At 35.6% G+C, this 25,801-nt stretch overlaps 1 long non-coding RNA gene across 2 annotated transcripts in view; it reads right to left on the bottom strand.

The window, feature by feature from the left end:
- Nucleotides 1-1,667: 1,667 nt before the first annotated feature.
- Nucleotides 1,668-25,801, bottom strand: part of LOC145693183 (uncharacterized) — a 48,259-nt gene continuing 24,125 nt past the window's right edge. For both annotated transcript variants that reach the window (XR_014132724.1, XR_014132725.1), the window contains exons 2-3: nt 5,637-5,710; nt 1,668-1,931 (exon numbers count right to left, since the gene is read on the bottom strand). This is a non-coding gene — a long non-coding RNA (uncharacterized LOC145693183). The remainder of the gene's footprint in view (nt 1,932-5,636; nt 5,711-25,801) is intronic.

Raw genomic sequence — 25,801 nt, 5'->3', positions numbered from 1 at the left:
TTGCGTTGAGGATATAAGTTATGTCAGATGCAACTGTTGCAATCCTTGTTAACTTGTTCTGGAGTAGGCAGTCCTTGTCAGGACCAGGTATTTTTAAGGTGATTTCAGTGAAAGTGGAAGGGTATAAAGGTAAAAGAGGAGCAAGAGGAGTAGGAGCAAAAGCTTTTTCTTAAGAATCAGATGGTATTAGGTAAGTAAGTTGAGGTGGTTGTAGGATGTCAATGCTCCGTAGCACAGGATGTTCCGCCGTTTGGAGTCTTCGCCAGAAAGTTCTAGTTTGGTAATGCAGGACTTCATCTAAATGTGGAAGAATGAGATCTTCGTGCAAATTGAGCTGTCCAAGTGTTGCTTGTGTGGCCTTTTATGGTACGAGCATCAGTGTTCTGGATTCGCTGAAACGACATCTCAGTGGTTTGGGGAACATGACCGGGAGGAAGGCAGAGAGGCGATTGCCTCCCCTAAGTTTAAGAAACACATGCATTTTAGTCACTCGTATACTAATATACTAATAGAAACACGAAAATCTTATGTCGGTAGTCTTGCCCCTCTTGAAAACTCTAAAATGACGCTACTGAACATTACTCCATGCTGGATAGGCGTATAGTAAAGTAGCATAAATTATTATAATGAACACTTTGAGAAGTGTCTGATGCGTGAATAGTCTAAAGCGCAAAATGCATGAGATTACTTGGAGTTTTTGACGAGCTTCTCGTCCAGTAAGTTGAATATGTTCCCGAAATCCCAGCTTTCAATTTTAGTAGACCCCAAGGTATTTTACTCCATTGTACTGAATAAGTAATTGATTTCGTAGGTAGAGACGGATTGGATTATATTTCCAATTGTGTGTAAACTGAATCAGTTGAGTTTTCTTGATGTATCATTAAGTGAGCCAGTCATCGAAGAGGTGGAGATAGATTTGCAATTGGAGTTGTATGTATTTGATATTTCTGTTCCTGGCAAATATTGCAAATATAGTCAGCTGAGTGTGAATGAGTGATTGATGCATCGGCCGTGTAGAGGACACAAAAGATCGGTGGTAGAGTTGACTCCTGGTGTACTCTTGCTGTAATGTTTTTGGTAGTTGAGTATGTAGAACTATTTCTTACTTGGAGGGTGCAGTCCGTCAGAAAAGATTTTGTGGGTTCAATAAATGCTGATACTTCTTATAATATAGTCCCTCATACAAGATACAGTCAAATGTCTTGGCAATGTCGAGAACATAGGAAGTACACATACTGTCAAATTTCATCGCTACATTTATTACGAATGTTAAAAAAAAAGTCAGAGCGTACTACATTTTGCTCATTAATTTATTAATTCAATTATCACAAGGGAATAAAGTCTAATTCCGAAAGTTGTAAAAAAAAAAAAAAAAAAGAAAAAAGAAAAAAGAGGGGGAGAGACATGAAGTAAGAACCTTACGCTTAAGAATGCTGAAAAGTTTACATTTAAAATAAAAAGTTTACAATGTCTGGACAGGAATCTAAGTTCTGAAAGGAACTTCAGATAGAGAGAGGTCTTAAATAAATTTTACGATTTTTTTTTTCCCAAAATGACCAAAAGTGGACTTCATCCCCTTGTGCACTAAACGCTTCATATATTGCAAGATTCTTTTTCGTTTTATACATAATGATAACCATCCAATCTTAAACAAAATATCATCCATATTACAAGAAAATAATTAATTTATTACACATAAACACGTACAAAAATACATACATAAAAATAATTACAAGCTGTATTTTCTGTGACCAGGAGATTTCTTAGGTATTTTTGTTGTTGATATTAAACATTTGTAAAAATATGTCAATCACCCATTGGATGCATGCCCTGGCTAGATTAAATACAGGGTCAATCATCGCTGTTGGTGTCAGTTTTTGACTAGATGTTTTTGGTTGCTCTCCTTCGCCATGGTCTGCATCCCTACGGATCTGAAAAAAATAGTATGACTTGTTAAGAAAGAGTGGTGGATATAAAATAACTGTTCTTAAGCATGAAAACGTATAAAATATAAAAATTGAGAACCAAATCAAAACATATCAGTTTTTGGTGGACAACATCATGTCAATGAACTTTCCCGGGATCCACCCGTTTCCGCCCACATTCATGTGTTATCAATTATTTCATAAGCATTCGCTTGCTCTAATAATCTCTCATTTCACCTTAAACATCATAACCGTGGAATGTTAAATTAAAAGATTTCATTTTTCATTTCAGGTGAACTCCATCGGCAAATGACGGAACTAAGTTTACGATTCCAATCGGAACTATTTGCTGCCTAGTACTGAGTATAAAATCAAAGAAATTTACCGATTCCAATTGAAATAATTACAGCTAAAAGAGTTAAGTTGAAGCATTCATGAAAGCTGTGGAAAGAACAGCTTCACTGAGCAAACAAAATAATGCATGGCTGAGGTTTGTGGAAAATATTATACGCATTTCAACGAATGTATAACGATAAAGTCTATAAGATAAAACAAACTTCACCCCCTGAAACAAGCCCTTAAATCAAACTGACATGATAAAACTAATTAAAATGCGTAGTAACAATGTTCCAAAAGTCATTTCCAACGGGTCAGCTGTTTTCCAATGACCCCCAAAAACAATGATTTTGACTATAATCTCACAAGGAACCCCTTGAGTGCAAGGTCGGAAGTGCAATCTCTAGTAAGGCTCATTTGAAAGTGTAGTGTGAACAATGATGACAGGAAAAATATTAGCTGCTAATGAATCACGATGTGCGTCAGAGGGGCGACAGAAAATACGCGTCCGGGAGGTGCAGAGATCAACCTTCTATGGGATATATGTATTACACTTCACAAAACGGACATCATCTACATTCACGAAATGTTCAAAACAAACCATTAACTTGCACCATAAACACCAAATGAAAAATGACGCGACACAATGATCACAAATGTTCGCACCATCAAGATCGAAGGCGAACTCCTTGGGAGTTACAAATTGTTCAGGACGTTCAGCTAGGTATCTACTTTTAAAGAATGCATATAGAATCATATTGATATAACGGGGAGATGAGAACTGATGGAATGTGATGGCACCCGTTACACCAATATGATTCTATATGCATTCTTTAAAAGTAGATACCTAGCTGAACGTCCTGAAGAATTTGTAACTCCCAAGGAGTTCGCCTTCGATCTTGATAGTGCGAACATTTGTGATCATTGTGTCGCGTCATTTTTCATTTGGTGTTTATGGTGCAAGTTAATGGTTTGTTTTGAACATTTCGTGAATGTAGATGATGTCCGTTTTGTGAAGTGTAATACATATATCCCATAGAAGGTTGATCTCTGCACCTCCCGGACGCGTATTTTCTGTCGCCCCTCTGATGCACATGGTGAGCTATTAGCAGCTAATATTTTTCCTGTCATCATTGTTCACACTACACTTTCAAATGAGCCTTACTAGAGATTGCACTTCCGACCTCGCACTCAAGGGTTCCTTGTCAGTCATTTTGGACATTTTATTTTTCGAACTTTCTCACCCTTGTACCGATTGGAGCTGAAGTTTGACTTAAGCGGCATCAATAGTATTACTATTCATCTCAGCGATCCCAAAAACTGTGAATCAACACTAATATGAATCATTCTCGACTATTTTTACATGTCATTCTTTCCTATCCCAACTCGAGGGACGCTACAAGTGTATTTAATCTACTGGAGCTGAGCTTGAACGCAATGGGGAGATCACTATTCACCTAAGTAACTCAAAAACCGTAAATTCGACAGTAATATTGTTTATTATTATTATTATTATTATTATTATTATTATTATTATTATTATTATTATTATTATTATTATTATTATTATTATTATTATTATTATTATTATTATTACATGTCATCCATATTCCAAGTCTGACTGTACGAGTGCTCGTGATTCCTACACCGACTGAGAACTGAACTTGGACTTCAATAGCATCGGAAGTGACATTATTCTTCTCAGTGACCCCAAAAACTATAAATTCGATATTCATATCTGTCATTTCCGATTATTATTACATATCACCCCCTCCCACCCTAAATGTGATAGGGAGGATGTCTTACCATCACGGAATTTTTTCCACATTGTAAGTCATACGTGTACCATGTTCAGTTGGAACTGCTCTAGACTTATACTGCAACATGCATATATAAATTTTGAGCTCCCTCTACCTCCTATCGGAAAACTAATGTAATAAAAAAACTTTAGTTAGGCCAAGGTCCACTCATGTGCCAAAAATAATCAAAATAGATTTAGTAATGTAGGAGTACTTAATCGTCAAATATTTGTATCCTTTACAAAATATTAAGAATGATGCATTAAATATTCAGAATAACGCAGAATATTAGCAATAATGAAGAATGTTGTTATTAATACATTAAATATTAAATATATCGCAGAATATTATGATGTCGAATCCATTAAATACTCAGAATAATGTAGAATATTATGAATAATATATTCAATATTCAGAATAGACCATTAAATACCGGTATTCACAATAATTAATCAAATGTTCAGAATTATATAGAATATTATGAATAATGCATCAAATATTCAGAATCATGTAGAATATTGTGAATAATATTTACGTCCAACGGTTATGCCGGTTAGGCTAAAGGAGACGGTGATGATGAAAAATGAATGAAGTGGTGGAATGAAGAAAGTGGGAGAACACCGAGGAAACCCACGAGCACGGTGTTTGTCCACCATAAAATACATACGGCGCGAGCTGAAGTCGAACCAGGAACCCCAAGCACCGGAGGTGAATGCTCTACCACTGAGCCACCGCGACCCCTAGTGTATTAAATAGTCACAATAATGCAGAATATTAGGAATAATGCATTAAATATTCAGAATTATGTAGAATATTATAAATAATGCATTAGATATTCAGAATCATGCAGAGTATTGTGAATATTGCATTAAATATTCAGAATCATGAAGAATTTTATGAATAATGCATTAAATATGCAAATTAATATAGAATATTATGAATAGTGTATTAAATATTCAGAATAATGCATTAAATATTCAAAATACGAAAATAATAGCTTTCGATACGTAGGAAGCCTCGCTACGCCACTGATAAAGAAATATTTTAAACTAAAGATATAACAAACTATGAAAACATTTAAAATAGTCGCAAATACAGTATGTCGAAATAAACTTTGGTTACAATCTCAGTGCATCTACTATACGTGTACTATATGCAGTAAAAGTGTGTCATAATGATTCAGTACTACATTTGTTATTACGATGGTTTGATCTAATTTAGTCATAATGTTGGTCACAGACTGAAGGGTCTGGCATTTAAGAAAAAAATGTACACTTAATCTTTGACGCAGTTGTACACTGATGATTTGTCTGCGTGGACAAATTGAGTTGAGTTGAGTTGATTTTAGTTTAGCGTCCCTTTCAGCAGCGAGGCTATATGAGACGTGGACCTACTGATTAACGTGGAATCCGAACCACATGAGCTCCCGCCGGGAATCGAACCCGGGTCTCCCACGCCAAAGGCGCGTACGCTAACCGCTTAGCCACGGAGGAGCTCGCGTGGACAAATTGAATAAACGCAGATAAGTACTTAGGTACAACTTAGAAATATAATAAAAAGTATCTTGATACTTGACCTGTGCCGCAGAAATAAGTCCAATACTAATGAGAATAACCAAGCATGCTATTTGAATCTTTGGTCCCATGTTATCTGTAAAAGTTTGAAACAGAATAGAATATACAGATTAGCAAAAACAAATATCAAAACAATGTAATGTAATAAAATTAAAATGTATCATACAATCAAACTATATTAAGAAAAATTCGTAGAGTTTATAACATATATTACGTGAGCATGGTTAGTTAGGAGACCACAGTTTAAGGAGACTAGCTAAACAAATCTATATATTAATAGCGGTGTCTGTGAACATAAAACTTCAGATCCAAATTGAAAGTGGCTATGTTTGCGACTCTTAATCTCTTGAACCACCCGACGATCTCTATCAAATTTTTGAAGTAGATGCAGTTCTGGCCTGGAAGTGTGTTTAGCTATTCACTTTGACGGTAGAGCTTATGGGAGGGGAAGGAGGGGGAATTATAAAAAAATAAATAAAACTTAATAACTCTTGAACCAAACAACCAATGTTGATCAAATTTTTCAGCATATATGAAGTTCGAACCTGGGAAGTTTTTTTATTGTTTCATTTTGATGGTAGAACTTAGGGGGGGGGAGGGTAAATATATGAAAATGAATAAAACTTAATAACTCTTGAACCACTCAACCGATCTCGATCAAACTTTCAACATAGATAAAGTTCGGACGTGGGATGTTCTCATCATTTTACTTTGACGGCACAATGTAGGGGAAGGGAAGGGGAGACATATATGTAAAAAAAAATGAAAAAAAATAAAAGTGATTGTTTCTGTGACTTCATCACGCTTAAACCACCGAACCGATCTTAATTAAATAATCACCATAGATGAGGTTCAGACCTGGGGTGGTCTCTATCATATCCCTTTGACGGTAGAACTTAGGGTAGGAGGAGGAGAGGTGAGAGATATATAAAAATAAATAAAACTTAATAATTCTTGAATCACTTGACCGATCTCGATCGAATTTTCAACATAGATGACGTTCGAACCTGGAAAGTTTTTTTTTTTTTTTTTAGCAATATTTTCACTTTGACGGTAGAACCTAGTGAAGGGGAGGGGAAGGGAAGATTAATATATAAAAATAAATAGAACTTAACTCTTGGACCACCAACCGTTCTCAATCAAATTTTCAATATACATGACATTCGGGGGTGGGATAATTTTTATCATACCTTGCCCCTCAACACGGGGAGAGGAGAGGGATATATAAAAATCACCGAAAATGACCAATATCAAAGAGCACTTTAGTAATAGTAAAAATGGAACATATTACTATTTTTCCTTAATTTAACCCAGCGAAATCGGAGTGCGTCTTAGATTCGAGGACATCTAAATTAAAGTAATTATCGAGAAATTCTTAATTAAAGATACTTGGGCTTGCGCAAGACATGCGGGTTTGTTAGTTTTATATTATACTGTGATCTACGTCAGAAAATATTAATATTTCCAATTACAAAGCATGAACTAAAATACGGCAGTAAAAGCATAACAAATTACAAACAATAATAAAATATAACCAAAAATACGTACATAGTTTATGACTTACTTTCTAGATATTCATGAACACTATAATAAGCTTTATTTACAAAAGAGTTCCATATCTCATTCTTGAACTTTTTTGTGTTCTCGATGATTGTTAGAGACTGGGGTAAGTGATTATATAATCTTGTACACGTGGAGTATACATTAGTCTTTGTTCAGGAATAATTTTATTGTAAAACATACACATCCGTAGCTTGTCTTCTGTTATGTGAATATATATCAGAAGTAACGGTAAAGGAATGCGAAATAGTTTTAGTGAAGATAATGCTTTTGTATAATTTATGTACAGAGATAGAAACGTTAATATTTTTATGGAATTTAAATATCTCTCTAGAAGATGATTTTGATTTCAAGTTAAAAATAATTCGTATAGTTTTTTTTTTCCGTAAGCAGAAGATAGATAAGGCAAGATGCGATGCTTCCCAAAAGATAATACCAAAACTAAGAAGTAAATGTATATCTTGCCATAGTACAATAAGAGCAATGTATGTCGAGAGACAATACTTTTCAGTTTATATAAAGCAAAAGTTAAACTGATAGTTTATTGTTTAAGTTAGATTAGTCTATCTTGAATAATTAATCCCAAGAATTTTACCAAGTATCAGTAATTTAAGATGAAAGAATAGTTTTCTCATGGTTGATGATTTCGACATTCTAGGTAACATGAAAATATAACACCTTGGATTTATCTACGTTTATCTCTAAGTTATTACTTGATGCCAATGTTGTCCACCTTTCAATAGTTTGTTTAAAATTATTTTCTAATTGCGCGATTAAATTTCCTTTCACTGTAATATTTACATCATCCATATATAAAGCTTTATCACTGGAATCCAAAAATTGCTATAAGTAATTTAAGTAAATTAAGAGAAGAATTGGTCCTAAAATGGACATTTGAGGGACCACTTTGTTAATATTACCAGGCAACGGCCTTGACTTTCGAAAATTTATGTGGATGCATATCAATGGCAGGTCGTGTTATATGTTTTCAGGGGAATCTCGATAATTTTTGATTGCTTTCCTTTTACTTAAAATCTGTTATGAACACCATCATAAAGAGCTGTGCTGAGATGAAGTAAAATATACCGGCACTATAAGGATAAGTTTGGGGCTACCCTAGCTCAGTCGGTAACATGGCTGACTTAAACGTAAAAGAAATAGGTTCAAACCCAGGTCCAAAGTTAAGGATAAGTTACTATAATGAATATTCTCAACATATGTAGTCCTAACATTAAGTGTATACTTTAAACATTTAAATAATGCACAATGATTGCAAGAAGCAATGTTATTATCAACACGTTACTAGAAGAAAATGTCACATTCATACAAATTAAAATGAAAAATCTTCATAAAAGCAAATAATTGTAATGGTATTGCAGAAAGAACTTGCAAGGATTATGTTGTGAACATAAACTATAAAATGACTAACTTAAGTGCGTTATTTGGTTGCCTTTGCACAAACATATTTGAAACAAACAATTATGTTTAAGAGGTTAGAAATTTTTAACTTCCATCGCAATGTTTTAATTGCTTATTAATTTTTGATAATGGCAAGTGAGAAATATTTATTTTATTTTGTTTCTATCAAACTAAAAATCTTGTGGGTACGGCGCACCCACAAGATTATTTGTGTGTGTGCTGGAGTCCCATAACACCCACGCAGTCGGCGCGCATGGTACCAGGAGATGACTAATATCTTAAAGTCAACTGTTTTGAGATCTCGAAATTTCAACAAGTTGCTTCCTGTTCTTCATATAGGAAGAAAACGAACAGGAGACCGTACCTCTTATACCATATTCGTAAAGTTTGCGTAGTAAAACCTTCTGGTTAATGACGTCGATAGCTTTAAATAAATCAATGAGTAAGTCTATTGGATACTTCTTAGAGATGATGGACACTTTCACCACAAAATTGAACACTCTAGTATCCGTGAATTTGGATGTTTAAAAACCGTGTTGAAGAGGCTAGACAATTTTGTGGGAAAGTAAGAAACTACTCAATCCTGATAGTCAGCATATTCTAAAAGTTTCGAAAATATATTTCAATGGAGTTTTTAACAACAATCTACGATATTCCATATATACCTGCAGAGCACGTATGCGTTTAAAAAAAAGAAAAAAAGAAAGAAAGAAAAAGAAAAACAAGAGATAGCAATTCATTAGTTGTAACTGGTCTTGAAAACATACGACGGTCATTTGAAAAGGGTTGTTTATCGCTTATTGCTGACGTTGAAACAAGATGCGTATTAAATAATGTGGAAAAAGGACCAAACTTCAAGAAAATAATCATTAAAATCTCTGCAATTGCTTAGGATCATTTATTACGAGTATTGTATCATTTCGAGGCAGTTGCTTTATTAGTTCCAGTTAGTTTCATGTTCATATTGATTAATCGCCAGGCAGCTTTAATTTAGACATGAAACATTTTTGCTGCTTGAATTAACTTTCTTATATGCTTACTTATAGCAGACACTGTAGTCTACTGGTTGCAGCGTTGAACTCACGTCCACGTGGTCCCGGGTTCGATTTCCGGTCGGTGCTTCCTAATTTTCGGTGTCCACCCAGCGTCATGAGGCAAACTGGGGAGTCAAGTGAATAAAAGACTTCACGGCCACTAAGTCTAGAACGCTCCGAATACGCCGGTTAGTGACAGAGCTATACGCAGCGCGCTGAGCACGTGTTCGTCGCTAAGCTAAACGTAGTTAGAGCGACTCAGGCCCTCAAAGAGGCTGTTAAGCCAAGTAAAATAAATGAATAAATAAATAATAATAATATGCTTTCCTATACGTGTCAATATAAGAAATTACATCGACAGGTAAACACTTACTCGTCTTTTTAAATTTATTGTAATAAATTAGATTCTATTTAGATATTTTGATCTATTCCTGTTGCTACCCTTTATATATATATATATATATATATATATATATATATATATATATATATATATATATATATATATATATATATATATATATATATATATATATATAGATATAGATATAGATAGATATATATAGATATAGATATATATATTAAATTGATAATATATAAAGCTAACTGTGCCGAACAATCTGAATTGTTTGTTAAGAAATGAAATCTAAGCTTAACGTCCCAGTTATGTCCTGTTGTAGGTTAAAGGAGATGGCAATGAATAAAAGCAAGTGGATGATAATGGATTATGAGTCTGGTCAATAACTCTTACCTACGCTACTGGCTGAAATGAAAATTGACAAGTTTGATGGTTTACCCTACACTACTTACGGATGCAATCTTCGATGTTTTTCCTGTTTTGAGTGTAGTTGTCGTTGCACAATTATGATTAATTTTGACGAAAACTTTTAGAAAACGTACTAAGTTATTGCTTCACATACAGCTACAACTAGAGACGTCCAAGCTATTTCTACCTAGATCACTTTTCGAGTACAAGCTTTCACAGATAAATTATGATGTTTGACATCTTTTTTTTTTTTTTTTTTTTTAATTCGGTAAAGTGAACGCATCAAAACTAGTTTACACAGTAGAGAAATAGGCTAGACCACCCAAAATACGAAAAGCAACATTTTGTTAATTTTTGTTTCAAATTGGCCTTTAAAAACAATCCCCTACATTCGTACTGTATTGTAGTTTACGCCATAGGAGGAATTAGGAATTGTCTCCTGGGGGGGGGGGCAGACCTTTTGTCTGCTGGGAGTGGGGGCGCAAAAAAATACAAATAAGAATTAAAGGCTTTTTTATTGTTTGTCGAAAAGTTGGGGAGGCAATGCCCCCCCTATGCCCCACCCATAGCTCCGTCTATGGTTTACGCACTACGGTTGTGCCACTGAGGCTAAAGTAGATGATGAGAATCTAATGGTTATAGGTTATAACACAATATAATGCAAAAGTACTAATGAATAATGGTCAAGTGAAGTAAAGGGAAGCGAACTAGAAAACGGCGAGAAAAGCCAGATACATGACGTTAGTAGAAACTCGACAAGATGAGACGAGAAATAAGGTTTACGTCGTCTCGTGGAGTAAATTTTGTATAAATCTCGTCTCGTTTCAATTTTTTTTCTCTTCTCGTTTTGTAAGTGTATGTACAAAATTTGTCTTATTTTTTTCTCAGTTTCATCTAGAAGCTATCAGAATCATTCCGCGTCACTAGAAATCCACGAAGAGTGTTACGTAACATTCAATCAATATTTATTATTGGAGTATATTGTAAAGTGAGTTGAGTATCTTTAAACGTTAATAAACGCTGTTCATTGTATTCGTACTGTACAATCATCTTAGGTATTTACTGTTTTTCATACAATAAATCATGCAACACTACAACAGTGTTTGAGAACTAAGATTTGTGTAAACTAGTGTTGCGCACGAGACTCATGAATTTTCTCGTCTCGTCTCAAATTTGTTTCGTTTTCGAGACGAGACCCTTGTCTCGTGGCCAACACTAATTTTGCATTAAGGTTTGGCATTCTATTACGCTAATAGTCGAACTCGAAATTTCAACGGATTTAAGCGTTTCATAGCCCTTACATATTGAAAAAGTTATTTTTCGATGTTTGTCCTCATGTACACTCGGCTAGAGACCTCCCCGTTCAAGAAATCTACACCAGAAGTTAAACTTGAAGTACTATCTATCCTTGAGATGTAGGGGATTCGAATTTTCTTCCTATAGCAAAAAATAAGGGTAATTTACTATAGGTGAAAATAAAATATGTGACTTTCTCGAAAACGGCTCTAACGATTTTGTTTATTTTCCATAAATCAATATTTCATTAACAAAGTCGTTTCTATGGAAAAGTCCACAAAGGGTAGTTTACTCTTGAAGTGAATTTTTTCGGTCGATTTTCTTAAAAACGACTCAGATGATTTTGATCATATTTCATAAATAAATGTTCCAATAAGAAACCTATAACATGCTATAACTTATTTTTAATTTTAAAAAAATCACAAAAGGTAGTATACTTTTTTGGCAATTCTCTCAAAAACAAGTCAAGTTATCTTAATCATATTTCATAAATAATACTGCATTAGAAGGGTATGCAGAAGTCTTGATGGTAATAAATATAAATTGTTGGTATTATTATTATACTGCGGCTTCTGGTTACCCGGTGAAGTCACACAACCAATCTTGTCTCAAGTATTCTGCTGGCGCAACCTATACGGTATATATAAATTTTGAATCCAATCATCAGATTTCTTCACAATCACCATCATCATCGTAATACGCACGAGATGAAGTTGAGGCTACTCTCAATCAGGCACGTAGCCAAGGGGTGGGTCCGGGGGGTCTGGACCCCCCCCCCTTCGAGACCAGAAATAAAAATAATTAAGGAAGGATGAAACAAAAAGAAACAAGAAATAGGAAGAATCAGCGTTAAAAATAAAAAAAAAAGTTAAAAATAAAAATAATTTTTCATCATCGCTTCTCAGCAGTATCAAACACGTTATTTCGGAAACAGTTTTCCACTGATCCTTTAACTTGTCATTTGGAACAGACAGTAGTTGGCGAAATAATGAAAAAAAAGGGTTATGTAGAAAGCAAGTTCTGTTAACATTTAATGCAACAAAGAAAGAAACGCAGATATTGTAAAATATTTTACAAAACATTATTGAACATGTAGTTTTTATAATAGTTGAGGTCATAATGGAAGGAAAATTGTTATATTTGGATGAACAGAAGGAACGTAGATATTGTAAAATCGTTTTTTAAATCTCTCTTTTTTTGGACGCGGTGGCTCAGTGGTAGAGAGTTCACCTCCGGTTCGATACTAGCTCGCGCCGTGTGGACTTTGTGGTGGACAAACACCGTGCTGGTGGGTTTTCTCGGGGTTCTTCCGTTTCCTCCCACTTTCTTCATTCCACCTTTTCACTCATCTCTCATCATCACCGTCTCCTTTAGCCTAACCGGCATAAACGTGGGACGTAAAACTTAAAGATTTCATTTCATTTTCATTTCAAATCTTTTTTTTTTTTAAATATTATTTTATTCGAGATTTCTTCATAGTTTGTTACTAAAATACTTACTAAACATGTCCTAATTTTAAAGTCTTAACAAACTAATATATGTTTCTAGTAAAATAGTCTAAATTGATCAAGCCCCTGGTGTGATAACAAAAATATTTCATGTCAAACTCCCCCTCCCCCTCATTACGAAATCCTGACTAAATGAATCAATATATGTTACCAGTAAAATAGTTTAGAATAATCGAACTCTGGTGTGATAACCACAGTACTTCATGTCTCGGACCCCCCTATTACGAAATCCTGGCTACGTGCCTGTCTCAATACATATATGAAATCTTTATCTCCTTTAAACACTAGTAAACTCACACACACACTGAAGTAACATTTAGTTAGTTTCCAATCTCAAGACGCGTTATTCGGCTGATCATACTCAGCGGCATCAGCATAATTATACCTTGCTTCCCCGAAAATAAAATGAAAAAATGAAATGAAATCTTTGAGTTTTACATTCCACGATTATGCCGGTTAGGCTAAAGGAGACGGTGAAGATGAGAGATGAGTGAAATGGTGGAATGAATAAAGTGGGAGGACCCGGGAAAACCCACGAGCACGGTGTTTGTCCACCACAAGGTTCACTTGGCGGGGGCTGGGATCGAACCCGGGACCCCAAGCACCAGAGGTGAACGCTCTACCACTGAGCCACCGCGCCCCCTTTCCCCGAAAATAAGACCGGGTTTTGCACTTTTTTCTTGCCAAAAAGACACATTAGGGTTTATTTTGAGGTGCACAATACGTGTCACTTCGGAGCGTAACCGTTACTGACGTACTCACTGATTGTTGCGTAAAACACGCAAAATAAATTTTGTTGAGAAGTTTTGAGGTAGCATGTAAGTTAGGACTCCGAATTGTGAAAATGCCTCACTTCGATTTGCGAAGTTATGTTAACCACCAAGGTACTTTGTTGTTGACTAAGGCTAGCGGACTTTCATCTCCTTCTAGATACAGCCTCGGAAAGTTACGTAACTTGATCCCTTGTTACACCGTCTTACTATATCATTCTTATTACTAAAATAACATACCCCAAATTATGTGACAATGCAAGAATTAATTTATTCTTCAGCAAAAGTCGAATGAAGGAACGCCATGTCAGATTAGTATGAGTTAGCATGTGGTAACTTTTAGTCTGTTCTTTCTTAGATACACCTTTAATATCATTTAGCTGATATAATCATTTAGCCATATATAGCATACCTATAGTACACAAAATAAAATGAGATCACCCTTGGACATCCTTCAATTACATACATCAATCCATTACATTTACATATCCCACGTATTTATGTCTGTATGCTATTTCTTGTCTGTGGCTCAGTCTCTTTAAAATTGGTTCCTGAATAACTTGAAAGATAAGGAGGTGACCAGAATGCGTTACTGAATACTCACCTCTAGTACATTGCGAAGTAACCTTCATATCATCTTATTCCGAATGGGGAGAAGGATCATTTTTTAAAAATACTATTAGTAATAGTTGTTCCTTAAAGTGTTAGTCATAAAAAACAAACATGGAGTTAGTTTGCTAAACTTTTAATTTATTATTCATTGGAATCGAATTATAACCGAAATAACCGGCTATATGTACACATCAGTCATAAATGAAACAAAAAAATTTCAAGAGAATTTTAATTGGTACAAGTGATAAGAAGATTGCTTCTTAAATGTCTGTCTACTAATAACCACCACTACAACAACAACTACTACTTCTACTACTATTTTTCTACTCTTTGGCATATTACCTTGAAATTTTAAGCTTCAAAGCCGATCAAAACTGCAATTCTTGTTCTTATGATTGAAATGGAATGCTCTTACTTCCAGAATATAGATCCATTAACTGACCATATTAAGAAAGAGAGAATGAAAAATATATCTCTTCATAACAGAAGATGGAAACGAATGCTGCTGCTAATAAATCGGATTACACCTAGGTAGAATGGCACTGGATAATCTCATGTGTAGTACTCTCACCACAGTGTCAGCGCCTTTGTTAGTCAGTCCATTGCAGCAATTTCTTGTGGTGACGCTAAAACCAGTCTTTACTATATTTTGTCTTACGTGTTTGCTCTTTGATCTTCTAATGTTCTCATCTGAATTTCATGTATTGAAACTGCCACATGATCTCCATTTTATAATTTGTCATCATTACTCAGCGCGAAATGTTTACTTTTTTAATGACAAATCTTCACTGAACTTCAAATACATGAAGCAAAACTGCTATGTTATTGTTATTATAACATCTCCCTTCTCTTATCCACCAACCATTAGTTGTTCTACATAAGAATATACAGTTGCCTTTGGGATATATGGCTCTGTAAATACATCAACAGCATATAATCCGACGCCGAAGAAGCCTTTGACAACTTTTTCTCAACCATCTTCCACAAGAAGAAAAACATTTTCTCACCGAGAATCAACATTCTCATTGAAAGACAAATCAGAACTGCTTTCTAAGCACTCTGAGACCTTTTCTACCCTCCCATTTTGGTTTTCCTCTCTTCAGAAGTATTCAATGCTTCATTATCCGTCAACAAAGTTGTCCTGTTCTTAAAAAAATTTCGGCTTCTTTGCAAGGCCACACTTGACTAACCTCTTGGTTCTCAAGTTGAAAATAACAATTACAGCAGTCCAATGACAAATATCGCCTGACTCTCTAGTTATAGGGTGTATCTTAAGCCCCAGTGGATGGTCAGACACAGTCCACTGTATAAAAGAGAACAATGCAACTGGACCATAATCCAGAATGCTGCAACTAACAACCACTCTGTGGTCCTTAGCTGTAGATGAGGCGTTGTTCCTCTCCAGTCGCTTCCAAGTGGATGACATGACGCGTCTAATAAAATGTGAATCCGATTAGGAAAAACATAAGGCAGTCCTTGATCGTCAAACTGTTCCTCTGAAAAGGAGGGAAAGACCAAGAACTGACCTAATCCATATAACAACATTTCAGCTCTTACGACGAACAGTATATGAATGGAAGAAATATATCTATAAGTACATGTCCATGGCATGGTGTCAATCATCTTCCGAAACAGTCTTTTCCTGCTGGTCATGGCAGACTTTTCGACATATCATTTAGTTGAAATGTTCTCTCTTCTGTTTGTGTGGTTAAATCAATTCAAGGAACAGTTTTCGGTATCTGTATATCCATTTTCTGCATCGAGGAAACAATCTGACATAAAATCGACTCTGACACTTACTGAGAGACAAATTAGATTTCCTGTTCAAATACTCAGTACTGGTCATCACCAATTTCAGGTGTCCTCTGTTCAGATATCAGCAATGACTCGTCTTCGGATAACAAACATGTCCAGTTTCTAAATAGTCTTGACTTCTTCACTAAACATCTCAGCAAGCTTTTGCTTTTCAAGTTGAAAATTATAACAGCAGCAGTCCAGTGGCAAATGTCATCAAAATCCCTAGTGATTGGATATATTTTAATTCCAAGTAGCTGATTAGATATTGACGATTCCATGAAAGTAAAGAGTGCAACTGGCTCGTAATTGACGATTGTGCATTCAACGGTAATATTGAAGTCTCGGATAGTGAAAAGGGACACTGTATCCCGCCAATCACTGACAAGAATTCCAACATAATGTTCATTGTTGTTATAAAAAAAAAAAAACATCCAGCAGGCACGTAGCCAGGATTGCGTGAAGGGGGAGGGTCCGTGACATGAAATACTGTGGTCATCACACCAGGGGCTCGATCATTCTAAACAATTTTACTGAAACATATATTGGTTCGTTTAGCCAGGATTTCGTAACTGGAGAGGGGGGGGGGGCGTGACATGAAATTCTGAAGGCCCAGGAGCTCGATCAATCTAAACTACTTGACTATCAACATATATTGGTTTGTGAGGATATGTTGGTAAGTATTTTAATAAACTATGAAGAAATCTCGAGTAAAATTTAAAAAAAAGAAAAGTATTGAAAAAGATTATACAATATTTACATCCTTCCTCTGTTTATTTAAATATAACAATTTTCCTTTCATTATGGCCTCAACTGTTATAAAAGGTACATATTCACTATCATAAAATGTACATACTCAATAATGTCTTGTAAAATATTTTGCAATATCTGCGTTCCTTTTTCTGTTGAATCAAATTCTAATAAAACTTTTCCGTATAAATTTTTGTTTTTATTATTCCGTCAACTACTGTCTGTTCCAAATGACAGGTTAAAGGAGCAGTAGAAAATTCTTTTTGAAACAACATGTTGGATTCTGCAAGGATACGATGACGAAAAATTATGATAAAAAATGTCCATACTGTTACTCAACGGCACTATGGTTTCGGAAGCTTGAAATCTCCCTGACTAGTAGCAGAAATTCTGAGAATTCCTCAACTTTTCTAGAAGTTTCAAATTCCCTGACTCTTCCAGGATATATCGCTCACAAGACAGAGTAAAACAAAAGCTTCCTGTAGTTTATTTTTAACACTGATCCTTCTTTTTCTCATTTCGTTTTGTTTCATTCTTCCTTATTTTTTTCCGTTTCTGGTCTCGAAGGGGGGGGGGGGTCCGGACCCCCCCCTTGGCTACGTGCCTGCATCCAGTTGATCAGAGAGAAGGTATACGGAAGACCTTGGTCTTCAAACTGAACTCGTGAAAACGTAGGCAACATACGATCCCATTCCATGTAGTAATGTTTCAACACGGATAGTCATCAAATACTGAGTCGAGGATATTAGTCTGTACACAAAGAAATATTGTAAAGACTGGACAACCTTCTGGAAGAGTTTTCTTCTTCTTCGTATCATGAAGCTGTTGTTCAGTGGAAGATACTACTGTGATGACGTGGAAACAACCACATTTTCTTGACCATATCCAAGATTTTGGTAATGTGGGTGCACGCTGACATCAGGCTGGGAAGGAACAACAAACACATCCTAACATTGTTTCCAGAACGGTCTGCACTATTGAACCTTAAGATCTTAAAAATAATCCCTAAGTTTTACTTTAAAAAAAGTCGTGACAACCAGCGACGACAAGAGTCGTGTTCTGTGTTTAGTTCAGGTAGCTGAGTAGAGGCAGCAGTTTCTTCGTATTTCGATGATATTAAAAATCGATTCAGTCGTAAACACGTAGCGGGTGATGTGGAAGAGACCAACAGGGTCTTCGATGGTCCGGATTTCACCGAGGTGAATAAATTAGATACGCATGAAGTCATTATAGTTAGCGCTCAAGAAATTTTTACGTTTACCTATTTTGACTTCGTTCGCTCATCTGTTGCTTGGAGATTTTTATTGGTAAATTGTAATGCGTAAATTATTGTTGCAATAAGCCGGCAAAAATATTTTTATTCTAATTGTTGGCGAATAATTGCTTTTGTAGAAATATGATTAATGTTTAAGCTGTTTAGTTTACCAAAATTAATTTATATGTTTATCATGTCTCTAGCTGTATCCGTTCGTTTGGAAAACAAAATCATGTCTCTCTGTCTGTCTGTCCGTCCGGAAGACGAAAATTCTTAAGAACTACTTGATGCATCACCATAAATTTTGGCCAGGATGTAAAGGACCAAAAGTTAGGAATAGAATTCGTCTCTGGAGGTGATGTTCAAACCGGAAGGAGTAGAAATCAACTAATTCCGGTTTAAAAGTTGATCGCTATAGAGTAAAAACGATGTTGAAAGCGAATTTTTATCAATTAAGCCTCTCAAGAATATACTTAATCTCCACTCTAATTCCTCTACTAACACCGGATGTTGTAGAAATCTATTATCACTTCGGTTTCAACACCTATTGAGAAAATATCACCCTAGAAACCAAACTTCCTTACGTGGTATATACATGATATTGCGATTTGTTTTTAACTATTCTACTCAAGAATATTTAAAAAGTATTTTAAAAACCAAGAAACTTGTTGGTGACAGGCAGGTAAAAAGATCGATGAGAGAATCGATAATTTTACAGATACATTACTCGTGGATGCATAACTTATTCCTACACTGCAGCAACTCTGGACTTCATCGGTTCTTACTCTATGGGTTGCCACTCCATTGGTGAGTCTTGAGGAAGTATTTTGTGAGCTGTTTTGGATCAGATTACATGTAACAGTCCAGTCTGGGGATTGACATGACACATACTGTCGAAGTGCGTCAGACTTTTATTTATTGATGACGTCCCTTGACGAACACACTATACAGGGAAAGGGGAAAGAAAGAAAGAAATTGGAGAAGAAAGAAGTGGCCTGGAATCTGTAGGTATTAGCCCGGCATTTGGTTGCTGTGAATGAGGAAAATCCATGAAAACCCTCACTCAGGATGTACCACCGGAAATCGAACCCGGGATCGCTCGCACAAAGAGCATCAGATAATTTTTAAATTATCAAGAGCACCATTGAGTGTGTGTGGCTTCCTTGTGGGTGGTGTAGGATTCAAATCCAGTATGGATTTGATTGACCATCGTGAACAATCTCTGAACAATTTTACAATTAATAAATCCCAGTCTAGAGGCTCAGAAATAATGACGTTGAATTGGAACTGATACACAGACCATGCATTAACAAGGTTCGTCTTCGTGGTCATTAAGGAAAGAAAAACAAACTCATAAGGTCTAAATAGTCATTTATTTGTTATTACATTATTATAATTTATTTAATCTCATTCGTAATTATTAAATGTGTCATTTAGTTTAGTGGCAAATAAATACTTAAAATTCTGCGCCTGAAAAGCTAACGTTGCATGAAGAAGAAGAACAAATGTGATTGTGAGAAAAAAAAGTTTGCTAATGAAACTAAGTGTGATTCTTACTAAATGTGGACATTTAATATTAAATATATCAAGAAACAAAATAAATATCTGTAATTAAAGTGTAATCCAGGTAAAAGACTAGTAATAACATTTTACTATCCGTTGAAAGTTATAATTTCGTTGAAGATCAATTGATGCTGAAAATAATGTGGTACTGAATAGTTAATTTCGTCATCTAGAACCAAATTCGATACAACCTGCCGCGTGATATCCAAACTTCAGCAAATTCAATATGATTAAATTAATTTAAAACTTTATACATGAAAATATGTTTATGAGAATTGTTTGCAGTGTTGTGAAGTAACGTAACGCAAGTAACGCGTTACTTGTAACGCGTTACTTTTTCAGTAACGTTTCCTAGTTACGCGTTACATTTTTTCCAAAGTAACTGTAACGGTAACGCGTTACAAATTTTTAAGTAACGTACCTAGTTTGCGTTACTTTTTTCGCGTTACATTTCGGATGAGTAACTACAATATATGTATATTATTTTTCGGAAACAAACGTTTATTTCCTGTAAGTGAATTTCTCGGAATGGAGGAGTGGAGCATGAACGATGTCATTGACGACAGTGAGTCACCGGCACTCAAAGAATCAGATAAGATCATAGCACCACTTGCTGTTTTTGGAAGATGAGGACAGGCTCAGGGAAATCACTTGTACTGATTGCAAGCACCTGGAAAGTTTTGTCATAGATTTTGACAGCTCCAATCCATTCACTGAGTGAACTACGAGTGCAATTGTACCGGTAGTCTATTTTACTTTGATTGGTGTTGTTTCTATAAAGATGGAGAACGAAAATATTTTACCGTTCGGACATTTGAAAGATACTTCTTAAAAGCTGAAGATGATGGTGGATAGAATTTAAAGCTAGTTGTTCCAAACTCTATAATCCACGGGACTCTAGGATCCGCAAACTGATCTGAAAGAACTCTAATATTACAAACCATCAACAAACTATTTTCTAGTAATAAAGTAGGCTTGCTCATCAGAACAGAGTTTATTTACATTAACCCCTTACTCTATATCGTTAATATGGTACCCTAGTTGTTGACAAAATTTCCCGCCGGGGCATCACTTTACTTTTAAAAAGCATATATCGATTTTAGTACTGGCAAGTTTTGATTCACCTTCAGTTAATGTGTTCTCATTTTATTAGTTGTATTGTAATGTTTCTCAATATTCTGTATTTTCAATATTACCTAACAACATTGTTATTATTATATACAGGTAATTAGTTTAGCAAAAGAATATTAAGCAATCATTTTTTCTATCGCATATTGATGGGCAAGAGTCGAGCTAAAACTCGACTCAGATTCAAGTCGAGTTTTGAGTTGAGTCGAAGGTAATATTGTCGAGTCTAGTTCCGAGCCGAACCACTATTTTTGGCGTCTAGTTTCGTGTTGAGTTGAGTTTGATAAATGGTTCACTCGTTTTAACTCGTTTTGAAATCATGGCCTGAGTACAGTGGAAAGCGAAAGCCATGAGAAATGTAATCTAAGAAGTAATATGGCATACTTTTAGTGTTGCTCACGAGAGGGGACACTGCTCGCATCTCTTCTCGTCTCAATATCGAGACCGACTCGGCTCAACTGAGCCGATAGCTCGAGCCGGCTCTCTTGGGGTGAACCATCGTCTCGAGCTGGCTTGGTTGGAATGAGCCATTTGCTCGATTCGGCTCATCTGGGTCGAAGGCTCTAGCCGACTCGGTTGAGCGAGCTGTTGACTCGGCTCACTTCTCGGTTCGGGTCGATAGTGAATGAGCTGTGAGCCGGGCTGCTCAAGTCGTTGACAATTCTAAACCTGGGCCGAGCAGTTTTGAAGATATTTGGCCAGTGCCCTATAACTTTTAACAATGTTTGACTCGAGGCCGAATACTCAACCTAGACCCTCAACCCAAATTCAGAAGCTCGTGAACAATGTTCTTGACTCCTAGACTTCACGACTACCGAGGTTGGCAATCAACTAGCTTTTTAGTATTCAACTACTAACCGCCTATCTTTCATGTTTAAACGCAGTATTGTTATAATTAATAATAATAATAATAATAATAATAATAATAGTAGTAGTAGTAGTAGTAGTAGTAGTAGTAGTTGTTGTTGTTGTATCATTAATAACATAGATTGTCTATGCAAGATACTTGAAGAGAGTACTCGAAACTACACACCAGATTTGGCTCGATTCCACTTGAAACTCGACCCGAATTTGAGTCGAGCTGGAGGAAATTTCTCGACCCGAGTTCTCGAGTCGAGCTCAAAGATGTCTGTTTCTAGTCGAATCGAGTTTAAAAAAAACTCGCCCATCCTAGAGTGACCAGATTCTAACAAACGAAAAGTAGGACACAGGTATACTAGTATATGGTAGTTTACTGCGTCGGCAATACGCATATCCTTATTTCATTTAATGTTAACCTTAAGTTAATCAACGTTTTTTTTAAAAAAAGAAGAAGCACTGAACTAAAGTATTCCAGGAATTCAACAGCTTTGATGAATGACAAAATGGTTTATTTCTATGAACATACAGTGAAACTTCGTGTAGGGCTTAAAAAAAAAATAAAATAAAAAGATTTTCGAAGCGTGGTATTATTTTAAGAAATGAGAGAAACTTTAGACCGGCACAAAGAAACTTCTACAGGTACTTAACTTGATCATCATTAACATAAGTTGAAAAATAAACTTTTCCTACCTTACCGATATCTCAACAAGCCCTTCTCAGTAAACGCAATGAATGTATTGTAAAAAAAATGGTTTGTTGATTATTCTCCATCCCTAGTCTTTTGAGGAGTGTTAAAAAACACAGCGGTTCATCATTCAGGGAAAGAGTGCATTTGATTCAAAATGTGAAATAAGAATGAAAGATTAAGATATTGCAAATAAATTAACTCTGGACATTTCGCAGAACATTTAAAAGAAGGATATTTCTCGACTTTCTCAGCGTCTTCGCATCACGCAGGACAGCTCTTTTAAAAACAGTACTCTACTGCGAAAATCAGTACGTCTCATCACCGTAGCCCATCCCTATGAGTAACGCAGTATGGCATTTTAGTCAATGTTACATTATAAGAAAACATTCATATAGCTGTCAAGTAAAAATTTGTCCTTGCATTTACATAAAGCAATTCAGAACGTGCAATAATACTCATAATACTAATACTAATACTAATACTAATACTACTACTACTACTGATAATAATAATAAAATAGCGGTAGTAATAGTAGTACGGAAAATTGAAGTAATAATATTTTTTCACATATTCAAAGTTTCCGACCTAAAAGTAACGCGTTAGTAACGCGTTACTTTCGAAGTAAAGTAACAGTTACTTTTTTGGGGCAAGTAACGCGTTAGTAACGCGTTACATTTTAAGAGAAAGTAAAGTAACTTGTAACGCGTTACATTTTTACAAGTAACTTACCCAACACTGATTGTTTGCTTCCTACATGCCTAAGCTGTTTGTTCGTATTTGTTTATGCACTTTCATGGTTCTGCACTTACTCTTAAGAGCTAATTACTTTTAACCATAAGCAAGACGGGGGTACTCAGCGTAATAACATAATATAAATAATCACCTGATTCGAGTGACAAAATATCAATTTGTGAAAACAAAGATAATTATTAGATTTACAACATTGTGATAATCAATGAATTTATGATAAATAAAATAATATAATTATGAAATGAATAATGTTGAATTCTACGTACGATATGGATAATGAATGGTTAATTAACTAATGTTGATGTTTACAATTTGGTCACTACGAATCCTGGTATGTGTTCTGACTGATTGAATCTTGCTCCTGATTTTCTATAGTTGCTATTGCATATAATTACCCTGTCAATGTTCCGTGCTTTTGTTTTGCATGTCCTGTAGCTTATGACTGTAGAACCAGGTTACTACTTACCATGTTTATAGTGAGTGCATGGACTTAACTATTAAACTATATATAAGCAGCTTATACTAAATTTAGGCTGCCTATTCATAACAATTCAATAAACTTAAATTGAATAAAGGCAATTCATATGGAATATTTGGTGTAATTTGTTATTTAGAAATAATAATATTATCTTGTTGGAAATCTTCATTACTTCTCCGAGTATTGATCGAAGCTTAATCTGATGTTTAACTTCCAAGGAGGGGTCCTGTCGTTCTGACACGAGTCCTGTGATCTTCCGGCTGGGCCAACGAATTCATTAATTCGTTTACAACTAGAACATCAACGCTGTACTATCGTCACGATTTATCTTGGGCAAGTACAGTGTGTTCACAAACCTACATAACATTACCCTTAAAGAAGTGGTGAAGAGGGGAGTGTTACACTATGTAGTTGCTGAATGTTGTAACGAACCCAGACAGCATGTTTGCTTACCGCAAGCTTGCCTGTCGCTTTTATTTGATTTTATTTCGCTTTGGCTTATACACAAAAGCTTATTTCTGCTTAGCGCAAGCTGTAGTGCGGGCAACCCACGCTTCACTTGCGAGACGCTTTTCTTTAAATTGAAGTAAAAAGCCAGCGCGCGTTCGATTTTCAGTTATTCTCAAAAACCACGTGACGCTGACCTCTTAACTTTCAGTGACAAGGTAGTGTTCGCGTTGTTAGCGTCTTGTTAGCATTCAGCTTGAATAAAGGACAAACTTAATTATTTTTTTAAATTGTGCCGTCTAGTACTCTAGTACTCTAGTTCCACGTACCTATAATGTCGCTCTTTATTTCCTCATATTTCGGTAACCATGAGGCATAATGAATTGTAGTAGTATATTTATGTATAAAGCATAAATGTGAACATAGATGGCAGCAGATTTGAGCCTACTTATTTCGCGAAAGAATACAGAACTGTTACAGATATTTTAATATAAACTTCAAGTTTAACTTACAGTATAAACATTATCTGAACGCTGTGTTTAAAGTATAAACATTTTTCTGCGTTTTTATATAAACAGGTAGCAATTTCAAGTACTCGCGGCTAATATAACAACCTATTAGATATTTGTAAGAAGCAACGGCTCGTCATCCCGCTTGGGTTGCTGCACTACCTTTTTTCTATCAGAAATTACAAGTTCTTGAAAGGCACGCATTTCGTCTGGCTTATAGGATCAAGCTTCCCAGTCCGACACAGGAGCTTTACGACCGTATCTCTTTTCCTACCATTCTCCGTCATCTTGAACAGTTGCGACTAAAGTTCATCACAAACCGGTTTCAGCAACGTCATCTATTACTTCTAGATACTATGGATGCCGACCGCCACTATGATTTAGGATATCAATTTTCTACTTGCCCTCTATCCCTACTCTTCGCTTTATATCTCAAAACCATTCCACCAGACCATCCAGATCATTTTGTCGCTTCAGCTTATTCTTCTGATCACCTTCCATTTCATATATCACCTACATATGCTGCACCGTAACCTATTGTGCTAACAGGGCTCCACTTGTCTACATTACTGTCCAGAGCAGCCCCTGGACAAGAAGATAATCTGCATTCGTCTCACTAACATATCCTTGTGTTGTCCTGTCATATGCACTTCATTGTCATTTTTTTTTCCCCAGTCCTCATGATTATGAACAAAGTTCATAATGTCCAATGAAATTGAATAAAATGCAATAAAAGCAATAAACTGAAATTATGATCTAAATAAAATAAATGATTCCTTCCGCTTACTCTTACTTCCCATAGACCACCTCCAATATCCTTCCTTCCCCAGTCTCTGCACTCCTCACCCCGGATAGAGGGCGTAACCCTCGCAAGGGAGCTAGCCTTCGGCTAGCACTAAAAAAAAAAAAAAAAAAAAAAAAAAAATCGTTGCTTGTCACAACTAAACAGTAACAATTATGGTTATTTTGATGTTTTGCA

The sequence above is a fragment of the Thermobia domestica genome, chromosome 8 (assembly GCF_964235325.1).
Source record: "Thermobia domestica chromosome 8, izTheDome1.hap1.1, whole genome shotgun sequence".
Lineage (NCBI taxonomy): Eukaryota > Metazoa > Arthropoda > Insecta > Zygentoma > Lepismatidae > Thermobia > Thermobia domestica.
This window is presented reverse-complemented; position numbering and strand designations above follow the sequence as displayed.